The sequence below is a fragment of the Coturnix japonica genome, chromosome 3 (assembly GCF_001577835.2).
Source record: "Coturnix japonica isolate 7356 chromosome 3, Coturnix japonica 2.1, whole genome shotgun sequence".
NCBI classification, from domain to species: domain Eukaryota; kingdom Metazoa; phylum Chordata; class Aves; order Galliformes; family Phasianidae; genus Coturnix; species Coturnix japonica.
This window is the reverse complement of record NC_029518.1, coordinates 38,606,322-38,628,966: the sequence shown is the minus strand read 5'-3', so window position 1 is coordinate 38,628,966 and position 22,645 is coordinate 38,606,322. Positions and strand designations below refer to the sequence as shown.

Here is a 22,645-nt window from a genome sequence, read left to right as displayed (position 1 = left end):
ACATTTAATCCCGTTTCTACTCTTATTGAAGCTCTCAAGATAAATAGTTCATTTTCCTTTGTGAGATAGCCTAACCTCCCTCTGTATTTACAGTGCTTCCCAATATTGTGCTGCCATCCAATTTCATCATTACTGCCAGCTTTGTCAGAATCAAAAACGAATGCCAAAACCAAATCCTGAAGGAATTTCACTACTAGATCCCCAGGAGGGATTGGGTTCTTCCTTCTCCATCACTGCTGCCCTCACAAGTTTATTGAACCTGGAAGGCCAATAGTATCCTGGATTACACTACAAATAGATGTGGCCAGCAAGGAGATGGAGGTGATTGTCCACCTCTGCTCAACCCTTGTGAAGCCCCAGCTGAAGTACTATGTACTGGCCTCCAGTACAGGAGGGATGTGGACCTGTTGGAAGGGGTCCAGAGGAGGCCACAAAAATGATCAGAGGGTTTCAGTACCCGTCCTATGAAGAAGACAGGCTGAGGGAACTGAGCTCCCCAGAAAAAGCTCTGGGGAGACCATGCTGTGGCCTTCCATTACTTGAAGGGACCTTAAAAACAGGAGGGAGGCTGACTTTTTACACAGGTTGATAATGATAGAACAAGAGAGAATGATTTTAAACTAAAACAGGGGAGATTTATGTTAAATATTAATAGGAAACTCTTAACTAAGGGAGCTGGGTGACACACTGAAACAGGTCCCCCAGAGAAACTGTGGATTCCCTTTCTCCGAATATATTCAAGGAAGGGTTGGAGAAAGAGACTGTAAAGGTCACCTTCCAATGCAAGACACCTTCTGATTCTTGCATATCATGCAATACCTATTTCTTCTGACTAACAGCAAGTTTTCTATGTTTACCATACTAAAACTTCTACTTCACTGCCTTTGGAGACAGCAGCAATTTTTTCCTCTTCAATCAGTATGCTTACATATCCAGTTAGTGATAGACCAATAAATCAATAGACTGAGTTGGTGGTTCCCCTTTACTGGTCAAGGGCTCATGAACAGGAGCAGGACCCTGTGCAAATATCCCCTCAGATGAGATTGCAGGTCACCCTGCACAGCCACTGAGAACTGAATAGGCAGATGGGGAGGAGCATCACCAAGCTCAGCACCCAGCAAAACACCACTCACTAGTAATAACCACCACTTTCCTTCTCCTCTCATCAAACCCATCTTCCTCTCCTGTGAGGTAAGTCACCACAAAGCACAGCAGTCCTCAGTGCATTATTATTTCCCTCCTCCTCAAAAAATAAAAGAATAAAATAAAATAGAAATACAAAAAACACAAACATAGCCTAAATCTGTAAAGCAGCAGCAACTCAAGTCTTGTCATTGAGGAAGTATCAGCTCCAGAAAAGGTTTAGTTAATAAACACCACAAAGCCAGACACTAGTAAACAAAAAGCATGCAACCAACAGGCATCTGATCCTGCCTGAACTGTCAGGAGACAGGGGGCTGCTTTCAGCTCATGTGCACCAGGCAGGATCAAGCCCCCAGGCTGCAACATGAAAACAGTGAGCCAGTCGTTTTTAATTTTTTACCCATTCTAATCCGCTTTATGGAAAACATTTTAAGGATTAGAATAGATGACATTGACCTAGCCATGAACTACAACAAGAGTAGATTACTTACTACAGTTATATTTTCACTGCCAATGTCATTTTCAGAATCTTTTTATTTTGTGGAAATGTTTGGGAGTTTTTAACAAGCCAAAAAAGAATTTTCCACATCCATCCCATATAAATGACTGCTTATAATAAAGATAAGGAGTCCTACCTTGCATAACTTTCCAGAAAATAAACAAATATCTCAAAACATCAGTTTTTAAAACATTGTTGCTACGAAGTAAAAACAGAAAACTACTGAGCAAACACACAGAACACGAAGACAGACCTACCCACCTTACAGAGATCTTTCCACGTGTTTAATACATGGAATGTGGAGGCATTCCTCTTCTGATTACGCTGAAGTAACAGTCACGGACTCCAAGCAGGCAGCGTTGCCAAAAAGTTATTCTGAATCTTTCCAGTAGAGGGCAATGACATACACGTATAGAGAAAAGTTGAAATTGAAATGCATGTTTGTAAAAAGAAAACCAAGTAAAATGAAGTAAAATAAAAATACTTTGTGACTATGCTTTTAATTCTTTTCATCTAAAATATTTACCTTCACTCATACATAGATCCCTGTTCCCCACTTATAATTAATGCCTCAAAGGATTTTAAAAGTCATAATTATGTATTAAATTTTTTTTCAAAAACATCAGAAACTAACCACTACTTATACAGCAACAGAACGGGTCTAATTTTACATCTGACTGCAGGAGGGATGCCAGAAGTGCTTTTGTCCCTCGGGCAACACATAACTTAGTTGCTAAATAGCCTTGTTTTTTTGTTTAAAATTGGTCCAGAAGGACGCTGTTAAAGCACTTTCTTCTTGCAGCACACCCATCTACTGCAAAGAACAGTCACAGCCATTAAATAAGATATCAAGTTTACATGGAAAGCTCTTACTGCAATCCGACTGGTTCTTTTACAGTTCTCTTCATGCCTATTTTCCCAGCAACACTTAGAAAGAATGGGAAGCATCTTCAGGATTCTGCAGCACAACCTCCTAACCCATAGGTACAAGGTGAGGTGGTCAGGAGCCTCACTCCGGCTGAAGGCCTGAGCCACCCCTGCCAGCAGCTCCCTGAGCCCTAATAGTGATGCATGGCTGTGAGCAGCACCCCATGCCCCTACTTATTCCAGGATAGGAAGAGTCAAGTTGAAGAAAACAGACACAGTAGAAAACATGATGGACACAACGTAAGCACTCCACACAAACTCTCACAAGAGGCTGATCTCAGCTGGTTGTGACTTGCTTCAAATGCTGTCACTTGTGGCTATCTGGGCTTCACTGCAGAGCTTGGCATGACCTCAAGAAAGGTTCCTAGGCCTCTTACCTCCCAGTTGCATAAACGAGGAAAAGGGACACTGTGATACACAGTCCACCAATTGGTTTGAAGCTAAGTTGCTTACAAGTATTGGCATGGTTTCTGTTTTTATTTTACTTTTCTTTTTAAATCTGGGCAAGGAACATTTAATGTCAGCACTTCTCAGCAGCTTAACAGTTTTGTCCAGGGTATCCAGCTCACTTGGTTGACCATAGTAGTCACTAGGACAAGTAGGGAAGACTCAGAATTTGTTTCAGAAACACCCTGCAGTACACACCCTCCTTGAAGGGAGCAACAAGCCTCCTGACACCTGCATGCATCAGCCTTTGCCAGAGTTCCCCAGCTGTTCCAGCTGCTAAGAGGCCTCAGACTCCTGATACCAAGATCTTGATCTCATGGCCCACCAGTTTCTAAGCAGCTGCCTCAGTTGGAAATGCAAAGGCATCCCCCAGTCCAGAGAATTAGCCTCAGGGCAGTTGCCCAGTCTGCAGAGTGTGCAGGTCCCAGAGTCTGCAGTGCAGCCAGCAAGAAACATGGGTTTCAGAGAAAGCACATCAAAACTGGAGAAGACTGTCCCCGAAGTTATGTTATATACTACTTGTATTTCCCTGTGTAAAACCTACATTTTAGAAGATCCGTAACCTGCCTTAATTCACACTTCACTGAGTTCCTCTTACAGGCTACATGTTATATGTTTTACATATAATACATATAAATTATATATATACGTACACATATACATATAGTATTAAAATATTTACATGATACAGATTACAGATCTTAACCTGATTTTGCTACCAGACTGCTAGACAAGTATAATCAAAAGCTTAACTCTTGGAAGGAAACACTCACTTTTTGTGGAACAGTGTAACTTTCCCTATTGTATGTAGGTTTACATCATTGAGAAAGCAAATAAACTAGATATAGCTGGAAAGGATATTTCTAAAAACAGCAGGTAGTCATCATCCAATTTTGATCAATTCGTATCTGTCAACATACAGAGGGTTTCCATATGCTTGGATTTCTGGAAGCTTTTCACCTCTACTGCAAAAGCACCTGTGCCTCTCACTCATGGGCCTGAATCTCTTTCTGTGAGATACTATGCAAACATCAATCAGGTCCTACCTGAGAGGACTATTAAGACAGGAAAAAAAACAAAAACAAAAAACAAAGTTTTTCCTCCACGATATGTGGGACCCCTGTCAACTTGTACCAGTTAGCATGAAGTACAACAGTTAGGCTGAGTGCATCAAAGGTGGAATTAAGGCATAGTTGGTGGCAAATGAGTCAACATGCAGAAACAGCGTAGGACGCATTTCAAAACATACAGGTTAGCCATACAACATGACACTGGACAAAGTTCAAACGCATTAAATGGGCAGGTAGTATCAACAGAAAGTCTTCAGCTTTGTACCACACAAGGGGTTCTGTATCAGGTACATCAAGTCACAGGAAGACTTGCCAGGTAATTGTTTTACTCAGTAGAAGTGAAAAAGTCAAAGCCACCATCTAGGAATGCTATTTCATGTAATGTTTCTGAATGGAACATTTTGAATATGGAAAAAATCATTCTGATATATTGCCAGAAGTGAGGATTCCCTATGTGATAACATACACTGTCCTTGGGTCCAGCAAGAATTATTTTTCCCATACTAAGTACCCTAGGGAACCATCTGCTCTTCAAGCTATAATTAACATATTTTACAATAAATTTTATATATCTTTTAGTGAAGACATTTATTTTCCAAATGGGTAGCAACATACTAACATACTGCTCTCATAAAGATAACTTCAGATTAATCTCATCTAAAGCCCTTGGAGCCAAGTATGCAGCCTGAGGCCTGATCCCTACCTCAAGGTAAACTCTGGGTATATTCCATCCCATCAGCACCTTGGTATCCCTAGGAAATAATAAAAGAATGTATTATTAACACAAGCAGTCTTCACACTTGCCAGCAATTTGGCAGGTTTATAAGTGCAGCCTTGCTGAGTGGGGACTTTCAGCCATCTTGAGCCTACAGCCTCAGGAAGTCCAGTCAGTAGTAGTAACCACACAGCTTTGAGGAAGGTGACAAATCCTCCAAGTTCTAGGCAGTCTGAAAGCAGCCAAACAAATACAGCACTGGTCAGCTAAGAACCTAATTAAAGAAATTGTCTCTCCCTTCTGAAATTTCTTGCTTGGGTGATGAGCATCTTTTTAGTACTGTTACAGTCTGCTAAGGTCTACCAAGCCCCCCCGCCCCAGGCATTGGCTAGCGCAAAACAATTTTTCTGGGGCTGATTTTCGCATTTTCAAGTCAATTTCATGTACCTACTGAGCAAGATGAAAAACAGAGGTTTCTTATAAGAGCAGAAACAATTGCTTTGCTTGCCCCCGACATTCATTCTATCCCACTTTTGCTAGACAACTTTGAATATGAGATGCTGGATAGTACTGCAAAGAAGATTCACAGACATTAATGGCCCCTTTATGAAACAAGGCTAACATGGAATTATCTTCATCTGTACCTTCATTTGAGAGCATGATACTTGTCTAATTTCACACTCAAGTATTTAATACTTACTTCTGGAAATAACCTGCTAGCTTTAGGCATAAATGTCTAAAGAATCTATTCAACTGTTCCTCTTTCTATATCCACTAAAGCTGAATCAACAAGATTGCAGATAGATGTCTGAGATTAGAGTAACTGCAGAGCTGAATTTAGCCAATGGTATTTTTATGTTAAGGAATAGCACAGAATGGAGAAAAACTGTATTTTTAAGTCTTTCGGACTATGTGAAGGACAAACTCATTAGGCAGAAAAACAGTATTTCTATCTGTATCTAGTAAATGTATGGAAAGAATCTCAACTGATTCATCTAAAGGTCCCTTTGATAATATTTTTTTCTAAGGAGACCTTTTAGAGGCCATATTGTTATATAGCAAAAGGAACAGAAATTGAAATACATTAAATGTTGCATGAATGTCCTATTTTTGCCAGTTAACAAAATTCATTTCTTGCACAATATTTTAAACAAGAAACTATTATCCCTACACCTACCTCTTCTCCTCAAAAGGAGCAAACAGCTGCCCTGAAAGTAATGCCTCCTGTTTTTATTGTGTTTGCTACAACATCAGAAGTTAGCACAATGAGATGGTGGGTGATGTGTTTCAGGATTGGTGATAGTAACATGAGACAAGCCACTTTCTGGATGGCCATGCAGATTTCTACAAGCACGGCATAAAGGCTGTTGTTCATCACTGGTGAAAATAGTGGGGACTGTGTTGAAAAACAGTGTTTTGTAGCTGATAAACTGCTCTATCAAATATGCTATTGTGCTCTTTTTATTGTGGTTTCCAAGGAAATAACTAGGAGGCATTACTTTCCTGAATTTAACTAGCTAAATGTGGGTCAAAAAGATGGTACCAGTCTTTCCAAAGGTGAAGAGCAAAAGGACAAGAGACAAAGACAAGGTCATAAGTTGTGATGCTGGAAATTCTGATCAGGGAAAGGAAAAAAAAAATAAATAAAAGTGAGAATGATTCAGCACTGAAAATGTGCCCAGAAAGGCTGCGAACTCTGCATCTTCAGAGGCTTTCAAAACACAATTGCATAAGCACTGATCAATCTGATGCAACTTGGAAGCGAGATCAGCTGTGAGCCAAGGCTTGGACTAGTGACTAGCAGAGGGCTTTGCTAGCCTAAATTTTCTATAAGTCTGTGAGAAAGGCCCCTTCACTGGATGATTCATCTTGTCTTAAAATAGTTCTCTAAAATAGATTAGATGAATCACCATCTGGTGGTGCCTGTGTTTCACTGAATCTCACTGAATATATTCGCCACTGAATACAAAGGCAACCTAAGCTGACCAGCTACGGTGTCTTAAAGTGATATGTCTGTAAACTGTAAGCTGTGCCCTAAAAAGATTAAATTCTTACCTTATTTATATTTCACCTTTTTAGAGCAGGAACTGCTATCTTAATAGTCAACTTCTTAATTTTGGGAGAAAGTAGATGAGACTCTCATGTAACACCTAAAAATTAACAGTGAGAATAACATAATTTGACCCACAGAGTTAAATTTCATTACTGCAACAAGACATTTCCTCTCGTAACACAATAACGAGAACTTTGTCATCAGGTACACAGATTATAATATGTAGTAGCTTTGTCTTTAAAGACAGCTAACTACTTAGAAGCTAACAGCATAGTTTTCCTTAGTGAGAGGATATTTCTAGTTTGACAGCTTTACACATTAAGGCCACAGTGGATGAAAGAGAACAGAGCTGAATGTTTTGGTAGTCTAAAAAAAATAAATAATAATTCTTATTTTATAGACTGTTAAAGATTTAAGAACTTTGGAGCTATTTAAAATTCTCTTTGACAAAAAATAAACCACACACAAACTTGTAGAAACACAGTTGAAGTTTTTTTGGTTTGGGGTTGTTTTTTTTTTTTTTGTTTTGTTTTGTTTTTTGTCCATAGAAACAGTCTTTAGCTGAAACATCTTTCCCTCCAAATTCAAAGGAGGAGAGAAAAAAGTATGAATAAGAAAGAAAAATCCCATCATCTACCAGCTCTTCATGTTATCAGAAAAATTCCATTGTCTTTTACCTGAAAGGATGAAATTTAAAGGAAATTATTACGCTAATTAGAAGAGTCAAATTAAGTTTGCTGCTATTTTTCCATTCCTCTTTTAATCAGCTTTTTCAAATCATGCACCGCAACAAGATTGTATAAGAGCTCTGGACACCACCTGCGTGAATTTAATCACAAAACATAAAACAGAAATATTAATAAATGTTGCCTAAGCACAAGCCTTATGAGGAGTGGCTCATAGAACTGGGTTTGTTTAGCCTGGTGAAGAGGAGTCTCAGGGGAGACCTCATTGCACTCTACAACTTCCTGAAGGGAGGTTGTGATGAGGAAGAGTTTGGCCTCTTCTCCTAGGCAACAAACAGGACTGGAATGGCTGCCCAGGGAGGTGGTGGAGTCACCATCGCTGGCAGTGTTCAAGAACCATCTGGATAGGGAGCTAGGAGATATGGTTTAGGGGTTTTCTGTAGGTATGGTAAAGGAAGGACAGTTGGACTAGATGATCGTCTAGGTCCTTTCCAACCTTGTGATTCTATGATTCTAACTGTTTTGTTACAGAGGATGAGGAAGGCTTTGAGAGAACATAGTGGGATGTATACACAGTGATTGAGAACCAAAATTTATATTTATTAATGTTGACTTGTAATTTCTTCAGTTTTCTTTCAACATGAGGTTTGTATTCTTGACTGATATACTTGAAAAATGCCTCTGCATTCATACACAGCAGTTTGAAAAGACAAAGCTTCCAAACAACTTTTTAAAAAGCACTTATATGTTGAAAATAACTTAGGTACTCAACTCCTAATAGAAATTGTAGAAAACCAGCCCTGCTGATTTTCACAGTTAAGAGGCCTCAGCAACCTACATCTTTCACTGGGAGACACCTCCAGTCTACAGCTGTGTTTACAGCACTATCTGAAGAGATCGTGACCAGTTGAGAACTTTACACGTTCTTCACAGGCTTCATTAGCAGAAATGGCTAAGAATAGATGGGCAGAACCTTCCTATTAGCCACACCCTTCCTATGCAAAGGCAATGGAAGCCAGGATGAGGCATACATCCTGGTTTTCCGAAGATAACTGACTCTAGACAGCCCATAAGGTGAGTCAGATACTCTAACATATTGACCATGAACCTGTACCCTAGAGAAAGTTTCTTGAGCCAAGATCTTCAACTGAGATATACATCAATATATAAACGAAAGTTTTCCTCTTCAATACATAGGCACTGACATCAGAGGCATTAAAAAGAACTCAGGTCCTATGATAGTGAAGAATAGTTATTTCCTCAGAATAAGGTGTCTAGATAAAACAAATATCTGTGATCTCGGGGAGAAAAGCAAAAGCCAACTGCCTAATCAAAAAGCTTCTAATACCCAATGGAACATTCTATTCCAATAGGCAGCTAATTCCTCTGGACATACTGACTTGCACAGGGTTACAATAAGTTCAGTTTCAGAGGGTATGATGAAAAAGAAGAGGTCAGCAGATAGTTAGACATCGATATAGCTATGCACAGCAAAAAACAATGGATTTTTGGATGGTTGTTTAGTAAGGTACCTTTATGATCACTGCAAAAATTAGGCAACTGTAACTGTGATGTATAAGCAGGATACTAACAGTATAGGGAAAGCAGTTATCAGACCAGCAGATGCTGACAAAATGGCACAGCTTCCACACACCCAGTCACTTTTGTGTTCTGAAGTCCTTTCTAGTAGAGTAGAATTACTTTGTAGCATAAAGAAATGCAAACTCAGCAAAACAAATGTTACTAGTCAGTTATATAAATGCACAAAATATTTATATTTCAAAACAAAATTTTATCTATTTTGAGTACCCAGGAGCTGGAGTAAGAACTCCTATTAAGGAGAAGGAAAAGAGCATTTAACAGACACTGTGCTTTACACTTAACTATGACTCTCTAAAAAAAGCCACTGACACAAGTCTTCCAATGCATACTTACTTTGCATTAAAGATCTTTACAAAAGGGATATTCTTGAATTTACAAAAACAAGTCTACATACTATAGATGTCAACAAATAAACATACAGGAGTACTTGCAGGTTCAAGCATTCATTAAAAATACTCCATTATCAGCATTATCTTTCATGTTAGCATCTCAAAGATTTCAGTCCATCCCCCACCATGCCCCACCTTACAACAGACTTGCAATTTTACCCCAAGAATAAAACACATTCCATATAGTGTAATAAATACACTAATTACCCCAGAGTGTCCTCATTTTTATATCTATCACAGCAAAACAAGAGCTCCCTGAGAACTTAATGGGAAACAGCAAAGTCCTAGCTAATGGCAACTGCAAGCATGCATGTATATATTTTACTACATAAAATGGAAACTTAGGTCAGAATTAACAAGGTGACAGAGTTCAGAGCAGTCAAACTTGAAAAATGACCAGGAGTTGTTAGTTTTCATTCAGATAATTGCAGCAAGATTCTGCATGACCAGTGTCAACTTTTGTCCACCACGCCTGCTTTCCAGATAACTTACTGCGAGACAAAACATCATTCAATCCCCATCCAACAGCCTGACAGAACTTTTGGATTAGCTACTAACATTAAAAAAAAAAAACAAAAAAAAACTAAACGGACTTCAGTTTTGCCAGAATGAACTCAGAGTGAAACAGCAGTTGCATATATAGGAAAGTTTGAAGGGTATCTAGAAAGAATAGTGACAATGCTCATTGGGTAAAGCCTATGCCCTAAAAGTTTCTACAGAATATTATCCTTATTGTAAAACTTTCTAGTTTAATTTAAAAGAAAGTATGTATTGGGTATGTGTCAAATAAATGCAGCGTAACTTCTTTCTAAATGAAATGGAATCTTTCATACGCATACTAAAAATTTCCCTTCTCCATGTTCCAGAGGAGATTCTCCAAAAGCCAGCTTCCTTTTCATTCCCTAGATATCCAGCTTCCATCTGTTTGGTACATCCCACAGAGGAGAGGAAGTTCACTGGCCACAAAGAATGACCCAACATTGGAGCATAACCATGGAAATGTTCAAAAAGACCTGCACAGATTAATGACACATCTGGTTCTATAGATGTCTATGACAAAACCATCAACCCCAAGATATTACAGTTGACTGCTTTTTCACCCATGGAACATTTAACATTTCAGTGATGCAAATATGAAAACTTCACTCTTTTACAATTAATGAAGACAAAAACACACATTAATTCTCAGTAAGTACCAATCTTTATTCCAGATGAATTCTGTTAGCTAATAGTAAAATAGCAAATTGCTCAGTACTAACAAAAATATTCAGTTTGGGCTCTATTTTAGTGCATTAAGAGTTCTATACTGACTCACACCAACATTGTCAGATCTTTACTTTTTAGACACAAACTATGAAATACTGTTACCCATATGAGAACGTGTATAACTTTCTGTTTTTAAAAGAAATTTGCCTGTGCTTTTCCTATAACAAGGCCAAATCAGAAACTGCAGGGGCAGGGTCTTAAAATTTTGAATGAGTTGTAGCATTACAAATATCCTCAAGCATGTTCAGGTAGTCAGAGTTAGTCCTGCATTCTGGGAAAATTTTTTTTTTTTTCCTGTATTGTTTCTGGTATTTTGTTCAGACAGCTCTCATGCTTTATTATATTCTCTGCCTTACCCTGGATCACTGTCCTATTTTGCATAACGGAAGTTTTGAAACCTGAGTAATTTTAGATACAGTTACAATAAATCATCTATTCCCTCTAAAGAGGAAGAAAAATTGTATTATATTAATTTTGAATAAAAGGCATAAGCTGTCTTTTGCCCAGCTTGGCTATTCAAACCCTCCTCTATCTATCCCAGATCAATTAAAAAAAAAAAAATATATATATATATATATATATATCACTTTAGGACTTCTTTATAATCTCTCTGTAACTTCTTGTGGCTAAATTTTAGCAAGATCCTAGTATTAGCAATCAACGGGGGGCAATTTTATGATATCAAAGTTACCACCATTTTACTTCCACAAATACTAGTAGTCCTCATTTTGTTTGAAAGTTAAAGTATTTATTTTATCCAGGTGTGGAATATAAAAATGATATTTCCATTATTATAAAGTTATTTTAATAGAGATTAAATGTAGGTAACAATACTCAGTAAATACAATCATCATTTATCAAAACACAAAAAGACAGACCAATTTCAGCTAAGGCAAGTATTTCAGAATCTAATACTTAGAGTCAAGAGGTATCTCAGGTACATGGAAGAGGACTAACCTCACATGTGATGTAGCAGAGAATCTCAGAGTAGCTGAGAGTAGATTCCTCTTTAAAATAATAATAATAATAATAATAATAATAATAATAATAATAATAATAATAATAATAATAATAATAATAATAATAAATCATTCTTTAAAACTTCGAAAATAAAAGCTTTCAAATTGAAGAAAGGAGACGAGTCAGATTCTCACAAGCCATGAATCTGCTAATACCATAAACATTACTCAAATGAAGCAGCGCTTAATTCTCCCAGGCCACGTGCCACTAAATACAGCACAATAACTAACCACCACCAGAGAGGTGGTAAGCCAGAGGAACAAAAGACAACGAAACAAATTTTTCCACACTACTGATAACACACAACAAACAACAGCAACAAAAAAGACAGAAAACCTATGAATTTTTTTGACTTTCTAATAGCAAGGATGTAGCAGAACAACTTAACAACTAAGGATCAAAGTAATTTTGCACCAAAACTGTCGAATGAAAACTTCCCTTTCTCACCACGTGTGTGCTTGCTTGCAAGAAGGCTTGCTATGTATGATGAGTAGACACTAAAAGAGCATACAGTTACACAGAAACATCACTACACCCAGTTTGCATAGGCTTTCGGTTATTTTAAAGTCCGAGAACTGAATCATCTCAAACACTCTGGGTAAAACTTTCATCAGTAATGTAAAGCTTTAAATATGAGCAAATCTGGAGCTGCTCAGCTGACTGTGGCTTTCAGCTGAGCTTTCATGCAAGCAAAGCCTAGCTGAAAACTTGTAACTAAACACGGAAGCAGAATAGTGGAGCAGCCCTAGGCTTCCCAGTGACCACCTGAAAAATCCCCTTGTCATTGTAAACAGACACCAGAGAGATTCAACACCACAAGAAAGGTCATAGTAATGGCATGCATAAAACTGTACACATTCCATAAGCTATATGAAAAAGTTCTGAAAAGTTCATAAGTGAGATTTAATAGGAACAGGATGTGTACAGTTGAATACTTTAATATTTTATTAGATATTCCAGTTGTGGTGCTGCTTTTCTTTCCTCCCCAATACAACTGGCAAATCTCGCAGTCCGTGTTTCATCTGTTCTCACCCTTTCTATATTTGAATGATGATTTCTGAGATATATGTATGCTGTCTCAAATAATTCAAAACAAGCAAGCAAGGTCTGACTCAAAGCCCACTGAAGAAGACAGCAGGAGTTATCCACTAAACACAGTAAATTTGTAGAAACATAGTTGGCAGGCAGCATCGTAATAAGCTCATGCTATTGCCCCTTTGCTTCTTCCAGAAAGTAGTTTGGTTTTGCCTTCCAAATAAGATTTTACTCAGCACAGATGAGATTCAGCACTCAAAGTAAAACAAAAAGGCAAAAAAAAAAAATGAACCAAACCAAACAAACTTCCATTGTGCTTCAGAGGTTGCATCTTTTGAGACTGGGGAGGCAGGAAGAGATCAGTTAGTACCAGCCAGTTTACTGACAGCATATCAATCTTGAGATCAATAAATAAGATGAATTTCCTTCATTTCAGAGTTAAAAATGGGAGATCAAAATCATTTTGAAACCATTTGTAATGTGAAACACCCTTTCATTGTTTATCAATTAAAATAGACATCATGTTACTGTAATTGCCATTCACATGCTCCCAACTAGTCTGTGACTACTTTTTGTCCTTATGGGGTTACAATCTGTCGTGCCTTACAACTCAGTGCCAAATAGAACTTTGAAAATTGGGTTCTGTCCCATCACTGACTGCTCTTCATGATCATCTAAGCCTTCTAGAGGCTGCATTTGCATCAGCTGTTTAACTTCATCCACTATATCCCTAAGGAGTTGAGGCCTTTCTTTCTACCCCTCACTTTCTCAGTAGCTCACTGCTCCAAGGAGGCATGCAAGGGCACTCCTGTGGAATTGGCAGAACGGCAGTGCTGTTTATGGACTTCCCCAGGTGACTTTTCACAGCACCCAGCTCCAACTTGGCAGTTTCTCACAGAACAGTTTCCCTGCTTTGCAAGATAAAGCTGACAGGGGAGCACTATGACTGTGGCAGAATCCGTAAGAGTAATGTGTCAGACTATCATTAAATTAAGAAAAAAAAGAATAGCCTAAGTTTATGCTCAACACCTCTCACTCTGGCTGTGCTTGGCACACTATTAGCATATATATATCAGAATAAAAAAGTTTACAATGTGTTCACTAAGCTGAGAGCCAAAGTGAGGCCATCCTTAAAATATTTTCAGTTTCCTACTCCCCACCAACAGCTCCTAGACTATTCTGTGACTAGACTCTTCAAAGATGTAGTTTCAGTTTTTCCACAGAGTTCTTGTTGTGGTCAGCTAGGATTGCAGAGGAACAAATTCAGCTGAAGCTGTCCTATAATTAAAAAGAAAGTCCACAAATAAAAACTTAATGGTCTCTGAAGGATGGGTTGTATTCTACCTAGAAGAGTTCAAGGTACTGACCGTGAATGAAGAGAGAACACAGTGGGTCTGGATAGGACTGAAATACACAGGAAAGACTACAGCAAAATAGAATAACATCAAATTGCTTGTGGTAGGAGAGACTCCTAGATTATCCAAATTTGAGATAATTCCTTTTGCTCTTCCAAAATACTCTGACTGAAAAGCACAGATGTGAACAGGCAGAAAGCTTTAGTATAATCATGATATTTTCCATAATTATTTTTAAGCCATATCCCTATTGTTCAAATCTTGATCTTTAATTATCATTAAGTAATCTATCTCCACACAGCTATACATTATAACATGACTATAAAACTCTGGATAGAACCAAAATTTCCTGACAGACTGTCAGAAATACCAGATTCTTGTTTGTTGTCACACAATAAGAGTACAGATTTATCATGTTTTCTTATGTTTAAAAAAAATAAATAAATCTAAAGAAAAAACAGTGAAAGTGTTCAGGAAGCACATCTCAATTTGATCACAATATTTTTTGGGTAAACTAAGTTACAGCCTCTGGCTATAATATGACCCAAAGTATGTTGTAATAGTCCACAAATTACGTGTCTTCTATATGTTATGACTTAGGTATGTATTGCAAAACTTGGCTTCGTCAAAATATCAGACTATAACTTTTTATGTCTTATGACAGAATGTTTTATTACAAATAATCATGTTTCAAGAACTTACACTTGCAGGAAATAACATTTCAGCAGGGAAATACATCTTTACAGCATTTATTGTTTTACAGTGAGGGAAGTCACATCAGCTTTAAATTAAAAAAAATAATAATTAAAAGCACAACAAACCTTACCAGCCCACACAGATGTGTTCATCCCTCTTCTGTACACACACACAGCTAGACTAGTTCTTGCACACCCATCCTTTGACACAAACACTCTTGCCTTCACATGCTTGCAGACAAACACTGCGCTCACATGCGAAGCTTCTCACACATAATCAATTCTCCAAGTTCTGGCACTCTCTCACACAAACACAGACATGCTTCATGCTTTCTCCTTCATTAGAAAACCATGTGAACCATCTGTCACTATTTAATCTCCCAACCCAGGTCAGCCAAATACAGCCCATCTCAGCCCCCAGACACACCAGTCAACTTTTCTTGCAGTGCACTTCTCTCAAGTACATCTTTCTTTTTATCACCACCTACAGAATATTACCTTGTTCTCCAACACCTCTTTTTTTCCTGCCACCATACACCAGTCTGTACCATCACCCTTAAAAGTGGTCTCATACTTTATGCAGCACAGACAGAGCCAAGAGGTGCATTGCAATGGATGGTACATCACAGACTAGCCATTGATACCAGCCACCACAGTTTTCTCACTTTGTTAATAACTTTATGCTACTTTTTAACTGATGAATGCTAAGGCACATGAAAAGAAAATAAATAAATCTAGTAATCTCTTATAAGAGGAACATAAAAAGACATATACTTCAAAACCTTAGCTGAATATACTTGCATTTCATAGGTAAAAAAGGAAAAGGGCAGTTTTAACATTTGGGGAAAACCTCTCAAAAGACAAACTAAAGAGAGTCTGAGAGCCCTAAAAGCTTCAGCTCCAGTTTGTAAAAGACAGGTGAGCCTAAAAACCTTGAATTCTAGACTGCTGTGATATTAGGGCCCTCAAAAGACCTGCTGAAGGCAGCATGCTGGATTTTGGAGGAACAGGATCGAAAGTGAGGATCGTGCACTTTTGGCACTCAAGGGAATGTTACATTACACTACACTCCCCAAACACCTGCCCAAAGAAGACAGAAGGTTGCTATTCCTCACAAAGATGTTTATGAAAGATCCCTCTGGCTTAAGCAACACTTTCCATTACTCCTCTCTTTCACAGGATGCAAAACAGAAGCCCGCATCTACACTTTGTACCAGACCAGAGACAACACTTATCATGCCAGTGGTCATGGTGTCATACACGAATTTTTGCTAGTCCTGAAGGATTAGTAATTACTTGTACATGGGGACAAATGTAGAATGTAACCCTTAGCACCCCAAATACTGAGAAGTCTCAAAACTGAGGACTACAGGCCACAGAGATCCTGCTTGGCAAAAATTAGACTAGGCCCACTCTAAAAGTAACCTAAAGTGTAACTGATGACAGGTATTTTATTGCTTTCTTCTCCAGAGGATTAAGTCCTCAGTGCTTAAACTGGGTACTCTGAACACATCCAGAAGGTACTTTTACTAAACATTCATATTTTTATCTTTTTTCCACCTGTAAACTGAGGAAAGAACTTTATGAAGTCTACGCCAGTACAGATCTGGGCATGGTTGCATAAACTATGGCTGGTTTATAACAGTCTAGGATCCCAAGATTTGGGAAAAGAGTGCACCTTCCCCTTTTAGGAACCAGTGTCAAAGCTGGAGATCTCTTCAGGCAACCAAATCATTTAATAGTGAGAAAAACAACTCACTGGGGAAATGTCATTCAACAGTCTGGGAAGCATATATTTCCAGCAGGACTAGTGATCAGCCTGCATGTTACTGCAAAACTGGGAGTCTTTAGGCAAGATGAAACACAAGAAGCATCAGAGAACTCTGTGTATCAGACTATGCTGAAAGCATAGCCTGAAAAAAAACAACTACCTACCTTCAGTACATAGCAAGAGTTTTATGCAAGGGTATGAGCAGATTCCAGAACAGTGAATATAAACCTGACTGCTCTGTGACCTCCTTAACTTAGTGAAATTGAAGATGCCTTTTCTTCTGCAATATCATACTTCTTTCATAATTCACACTGGACAGCTCAACTCACCTCATTGTAGCTAGTTCCTACTGTGGCACAAATACTGAGGCAGAAAATCTACAAAAATAACAAGAACTATAAATATTATCAGTGAAATAAATTGTATGAGGACCTTGAGCAGCAAATGAAAGAAATATCCCATGACAAAAAGGACCCTCTAGTTGGGAACTTCTTCAATAGCCTGTTGTAATAAACATTCACTCTGAGTTATCTCAGAAAGGAAAGATATCTTCAAGAACTGCATCATAGAAAGCTATCAGGAAATGAAAAATATTTTGGCAGCAGCAAAATCCCCAAATCCTGACCACTTCATTACTTGCAGCATCCAAAAAGCTTCCATTGACAAATTGTGTTGACATGCTTCCAACATAGAAGGCCAAAACTGAGCTGTTTCCAATGAAACAGATTGCTGCAGGTGGAGAGATCGCTTGTGAAGGCCGCTGTGTTCTTTGGCTTCAACCTAAAAAAAAATGCAGGTGAGTGGGCAACACTGTTAGTAAAAAGCAAGGGAAAGCATTGCTTCTGATTTGTAAAGGTAAATGTCTAAAACTTAGCTCTTGGCTTTTTGTTGGAACAAACAAAACCCAAGCCCTACTACTCAATACTTGGGCATTCAGCTTGCCTTCCAGGAAACACCACCTAACATTTCTTAGAATCATAGAATCCTTAGAGTTGGAAGGGACTTCTGAGGGCCATCTAGTCCAACTCCCCTGCTATGTACAAGGACACCAAGCTAGAATACATTTCTCAGACTCTATTCTTCCCTCTTCTTAAAATATAAGAAAAACCTAAACAACAGAAGTTCAGAAGCATCTAGCCCAGTGCTGTTAATGCAGTAGTTAGTGACAGAACCTACCTCTGTCAGCTCTTAAATGAAAACATGAAGGGAACAAAATAAAGAGGACATCTTCTCTATTAAAGGAGCTTCAGCTCAGTGCTTTAATCAGTTACAGTTCTCCTCCAGCAGATAGTTCCAGTAAATATAACAGAAGACATGCCTCAAATGTCCCCTTAATTTATACATAAAAAAATACACAAATCTCCTCCTGCCCCACAGTCCAGACAATTTCCCAAGGAAGAAGGTGGTGTTTATGTTAATTGCCTGTCACTTAGACAAGAAACAATAGAGTCCATAAGCATAATACAGAGCATCTGTTTGAGCTACTGTAAGAGAAGTGATCCATTATTAGAGACAAAGATGAATAATTAAATGACAAATCTTCAGACAAAAAGACAACAGCAACAAACTGGGAAAACTCAGAAGTCAGAGTACCAAAGAGTAACTGCCCTGCAGCGTAGTGTGAAAGAGGACCTGCTAAAACAGAAAGCAGGGTTGTATGCAACTTCTGCTAAAGAAAGGAGCCCACTCATAATAAGGATAATCCAGAAAATTTGCCTCTAGTAGTGAAAGGACCCTCATAACATATACAAGGTGCTTGGAATGTGAAAATTCCATGAAAAGACAATGTTCAAACGCTGTAGAAATGTGTGACAGAAAAGTAATGCTCAGACAGCATTCGAATATATTAATAATTTTGAAAAAAAGTGAACATTTCTTCAAGTAACTGTTGTTTAGTGTCTCAGGCCACAGTCAACTCAGTCACCTTAAACACTACATCAGGAATATTCATTGTAGGCCCTACAGCAGTTCATACAAAAGTGTGGTTAAGTAATATCAATACTTGAACCAAGAAATTCTGAAGAGGAAAAAAGGCAACAGTAGCTTTTCCACAGAGACAATTCAGACTTAACAAATACAGCAAATTATTAATTATATTACTAAAAATATATAATCTCACTTCACTCTTGTAACCATTTTCCACCACTTTCCATGACATCCTTGAACTCTATCATCTGCTCAATTAGCTTTTCTGGAGCAGGTGCTTCTCATCCTTTGCTACTTGATAGACAAACTCCTTTGTTTAAGTTAATTTAAAATACGAATGCCTAAACACAACACACCCAATAAGAATATCCAGATCTGGATGAGATGGAGATGATACCTGAAGTCATCTCCTAGCCTGGGCCCCTTACCAAGTACCAAATCTGTCGGATGCTGGTCACTCATGCTCTCCAAAGCAAACTGCGAGCAAATCAGGTCAGATTTAAAAGAGGATTTAGAATACTCCTTACCAGGATAAAAAATTAAAAAAAAAAAAAAATTTAAAAAAAAAAAGCAGAAGAAAGATTAAAAAAACAAACAAAACAAAAAACACAAGATAAACAAAGATGAGTATAACTATGACAATATATAGCCAGCACAAGACAATATTTAGGTTTGTTCAGCACTGTTGAGTTATCTCTATGCTCAGCAAATTGTAAGGAGTATTTGCTGTTACCTCTCTGAGCCAATGAAACAGCTGAAAAAGTTAATAGCTTCTAACCTCTGCTGAAGGGTTGGTCATGATATAGCATAAGACCCACTAAGTCTGGTAATCATTTAAATAAAGTGGAGATATCCGAGATAAAGTTAGACACTTAAATTAAAGTAACCAAAAGCCACTTGAAGAGAAAAGAAAACATTAAAAACTATAGCTTAGTATTAATATTGTGTAGGCATGTCATTACAAATATTAAAAACTTACACAAGGATTTAGTAATAACATTTGGAGGCTTACAAATGCCATGCCCCAGATTGATTCCTTCTCTAATAACCCTTTGTATCACAGATGAACAATTCAACAACATTTTCAACACCAGCAAAGCATTCACTTTCTATGCAAGTATGTGAGATAGGTGAGAAGTTACTTAATGTCCCTTCTTATTTTTTAATAAAAACGTGAAAAGTCAAGGATACTAAAAGTTACTGAAAAGCAGAGCTGTGCCAGCAGTTTCCAGTGATGTCCTGACATGAATTTTCCTCCAACTGACATCCAAGTCATTATGGAGTTCATATATTCCAACCCAGCACTCATTTTAAAATGAACTTTATGTATCATGTGGTACTCAAGAGACATCTGGAGGATGGAAGAATATGGCTAAGGAAAACCACTACACTGTACATTATCATAGCACAGGCTTACTTTTTCTAAATTAGGCATTAACAGCTGAGCAGAAAAGCACAACCAGCATCCTGCAAGAGACTGGAAAGTATCTTTTTAGAGGTAAAAATTAAAAAGGGAGAATCTAAGACAAAACGCCAGAAAAAACTTACCTGGGGAGCTGTACAACAAAGCCATGATGTTTCTCCCTATCTAGAATCTTTCCAGGATTTCCACGCTGAATAAATTGGGTGGAGGGTACTTGTGTCTTCATTGTAAGAAAGCAATTTCAACTTAGACCCACCACCACAACCAAAAGCAAGTATTTCCACAGCTAAACAAAACTTAACGTTAAACTTCCACTACTATTAGAGCATGCTCCGCCAGAGTATACTCCTCTAACTTTTACCCAAGCCCCTTATCTTTGGTAAATTACACTGAATGGCACCAAAAAAAAAAACCACAGCAAACCACTGTCCCTGATAACCATGTGGATTTTGTTCTCTCTCCACTTGGTTTTCTGGGCAGAAGGAAAAAAATAAATAAATAAACAGTCCCAGCCATTCTAAAACAATACAAACTCAGTGACAACAAATATCAGTCTATATACCACTAAAGATGTGTTTTCATGGGTGAATGATTTCATATTCTTTTTCTGTAAGGAAGACTTCCACAAGGAAGACACAGTAGAATAAAAGACTGAAAACTTATTAAGTTTATTCTAAAGAAAAGTATTTTCAAACAACTGAAAATAAGAATGATCGTGATCAAACAAGAATTTCTGTGTTAAATATAACTATTTTGGGTTAGTAAAAAGAGGCTATATTAAACTCAGTGAAAACATGTCACCCTCAAGTGGTAACATAATACAAAGCACCACCTTACCATACCAGAATAAACCCACTGCCTACTTCACAGTTGAATTTGTGTAAATGAACTTGTATAATTCAAGCTGAGTCATGACTTGTTGGAAAAGTCTTGAACACTGCATTTTCATTTGTAAACAGAGGTCATTGCATCAAAGGTTACAAAATGCCATAAGGCACTACATATTTTGTCCTGACTACGAACATAACACAGCAAGGCAAGAGATGGGGGTGGTTTGTTGTTTTGTTTTTTGATTTTTTGTGGTTTTTTTTTTTCCTCCAGAGATTTTTTGCTTAGAAGCTGTGAAGAGGAACATTCTGGCCCCTGCTTCAGTTTGTTTGACTTTGGATGTTTTTCTCTCACCTACATGTTCCATTCCATCCTGCCGTTTGAACAGCAATGTTATCACTAAGCACAGATGTAGCTGAGTATCATAGAAGCAGGCATTTCTGAGAAAGGGAAATGGGACTAGAAAACAGCAAATAAAGGAGGATGTGGGAGCAAGAAGACAGAACTTTCTTGTTCATCCTTTCTGCCCTCTTTGTTGGGCTACCAGAAAACACTCCCTGCTCTGCACTCCTGCCAACTTCTGGATTGTCTTTTCAGTGGTATTGCTGCATGATAAAGAAAAGCACTTTGCATCATAGGGAGGGAAGAGACTTAAAAGAAACCACAAAAACGGAAACAAACAATTTTAAAAACACAGCCCTGTACATATGTGTCAGATTTACTAGATTGCAAGCTCTTTGGAGAAGGGACTACTCAAGACCAGGTGCTTATACAGTGCTCAAGTACAAGCTTGTCATCAGCTGAGGCAGCCTTTGGATGTGACCTCACTCTAAAAGCATTCCTCTTCTTCACAGTGGTCCTTGAAAACAGCCTCCTGATCCTTATTACAGATTTCACAGTAACTATTAGGTATATTTACATGTATGTCTTTAAAAGAGAGAGAAATACCTGGGGAGTTGCAGAGGAGAGAAGTAAAAAAGCATGTCTGAACAGACGATCTTTAGTCTCCCCCCCTCCCGCTGCTAGAAGCTTCCCACTCAGCTTCTGCTCCTATTTGTTCATCTTTCTCTGGCAAGAGCTACTCTTCACTGTGTTAATTTTCCTTTTTGTGGGTTAATGTTGGGTAACGCACTTGCAATTGCCCACAGCTAATAGATTTCCAGTGACTGATTTTACTGCACTCTAGGCAGTAAGTAGGGCATATTTCTCAAACCAGGGTCATTTTAAGGGGTTCCAAAAAGCACCTTCAGATGTTTCATAGCTTCCCTTAAACAGCTACTTCCTCGGTTCCATGAAGGACTTTGAGCAGGACGACAGTATCTTCAAAGGGAGGTCACTATTCTCAAGAATATTAAGTGAGAACTGTTTCAAGAGTTTGTTCAAAGCATGAAGCATACGCTTTTTTCATTTATTTATTTAAGGCTAAACTTGGCAGATATTAAAATATCCAACTGTAGTTAGACAGCCATGATCTCAGCCTCTGGCTGTGCAAAGACATCTTAAATCTGTAGGTTCTGTGGATCCAGGGGATTTTGCCAAAATGTTTCCTGAATAAAATTAAATATTCCTTCATGTTAAGCTTTAATTTTTTTGTTTTATTCTCCCTCATTCATAGCTTCTAATAATCACAAATTCAAAAATATGTATTGCTTTAGGATTAGTGATGCTTATTCCTCAGTTTCCCAGCCAAAAGTGACTGGTATCATTTATTAATGATTAAAAAATTCTACAAGTGCTGCACATCTGCCTCTAAAAAACCAGTAAGGCACAGTAAATTTCTAATTAATCTCTGTTT

The 22,645-nt window shown here is 38.0% G+C and overlaps 1 protein-coding gene and 1 long non-coding RNA gene across 2 annotated transcripts in view; both read right to left on the bottom strand.

The window, feature by feature from the left end:
• The window catches only part of PDE10A (phosphodiesterase 10A), a 333,680-nt gene that overhangs the window by 300,980 nt on the left and 10,055 nt on the right, over positions 1–22,645 (bottom strand). The window lies entirely within an intron of this gene.
• LOC107311461 lies at positions 1,829–7,744 on the bottom strand. Its single transcript, XR_001554080.2, has 3 exons — positions 6,857–7,744; positions 4,790–4,838; positions 1,829–2,023 (listed from the first exon to the last, which is right to left on the bottom strand). It is a non-coding gene; the product is annotated as an uncharacterized LOC107311461 (long non-coding RNA).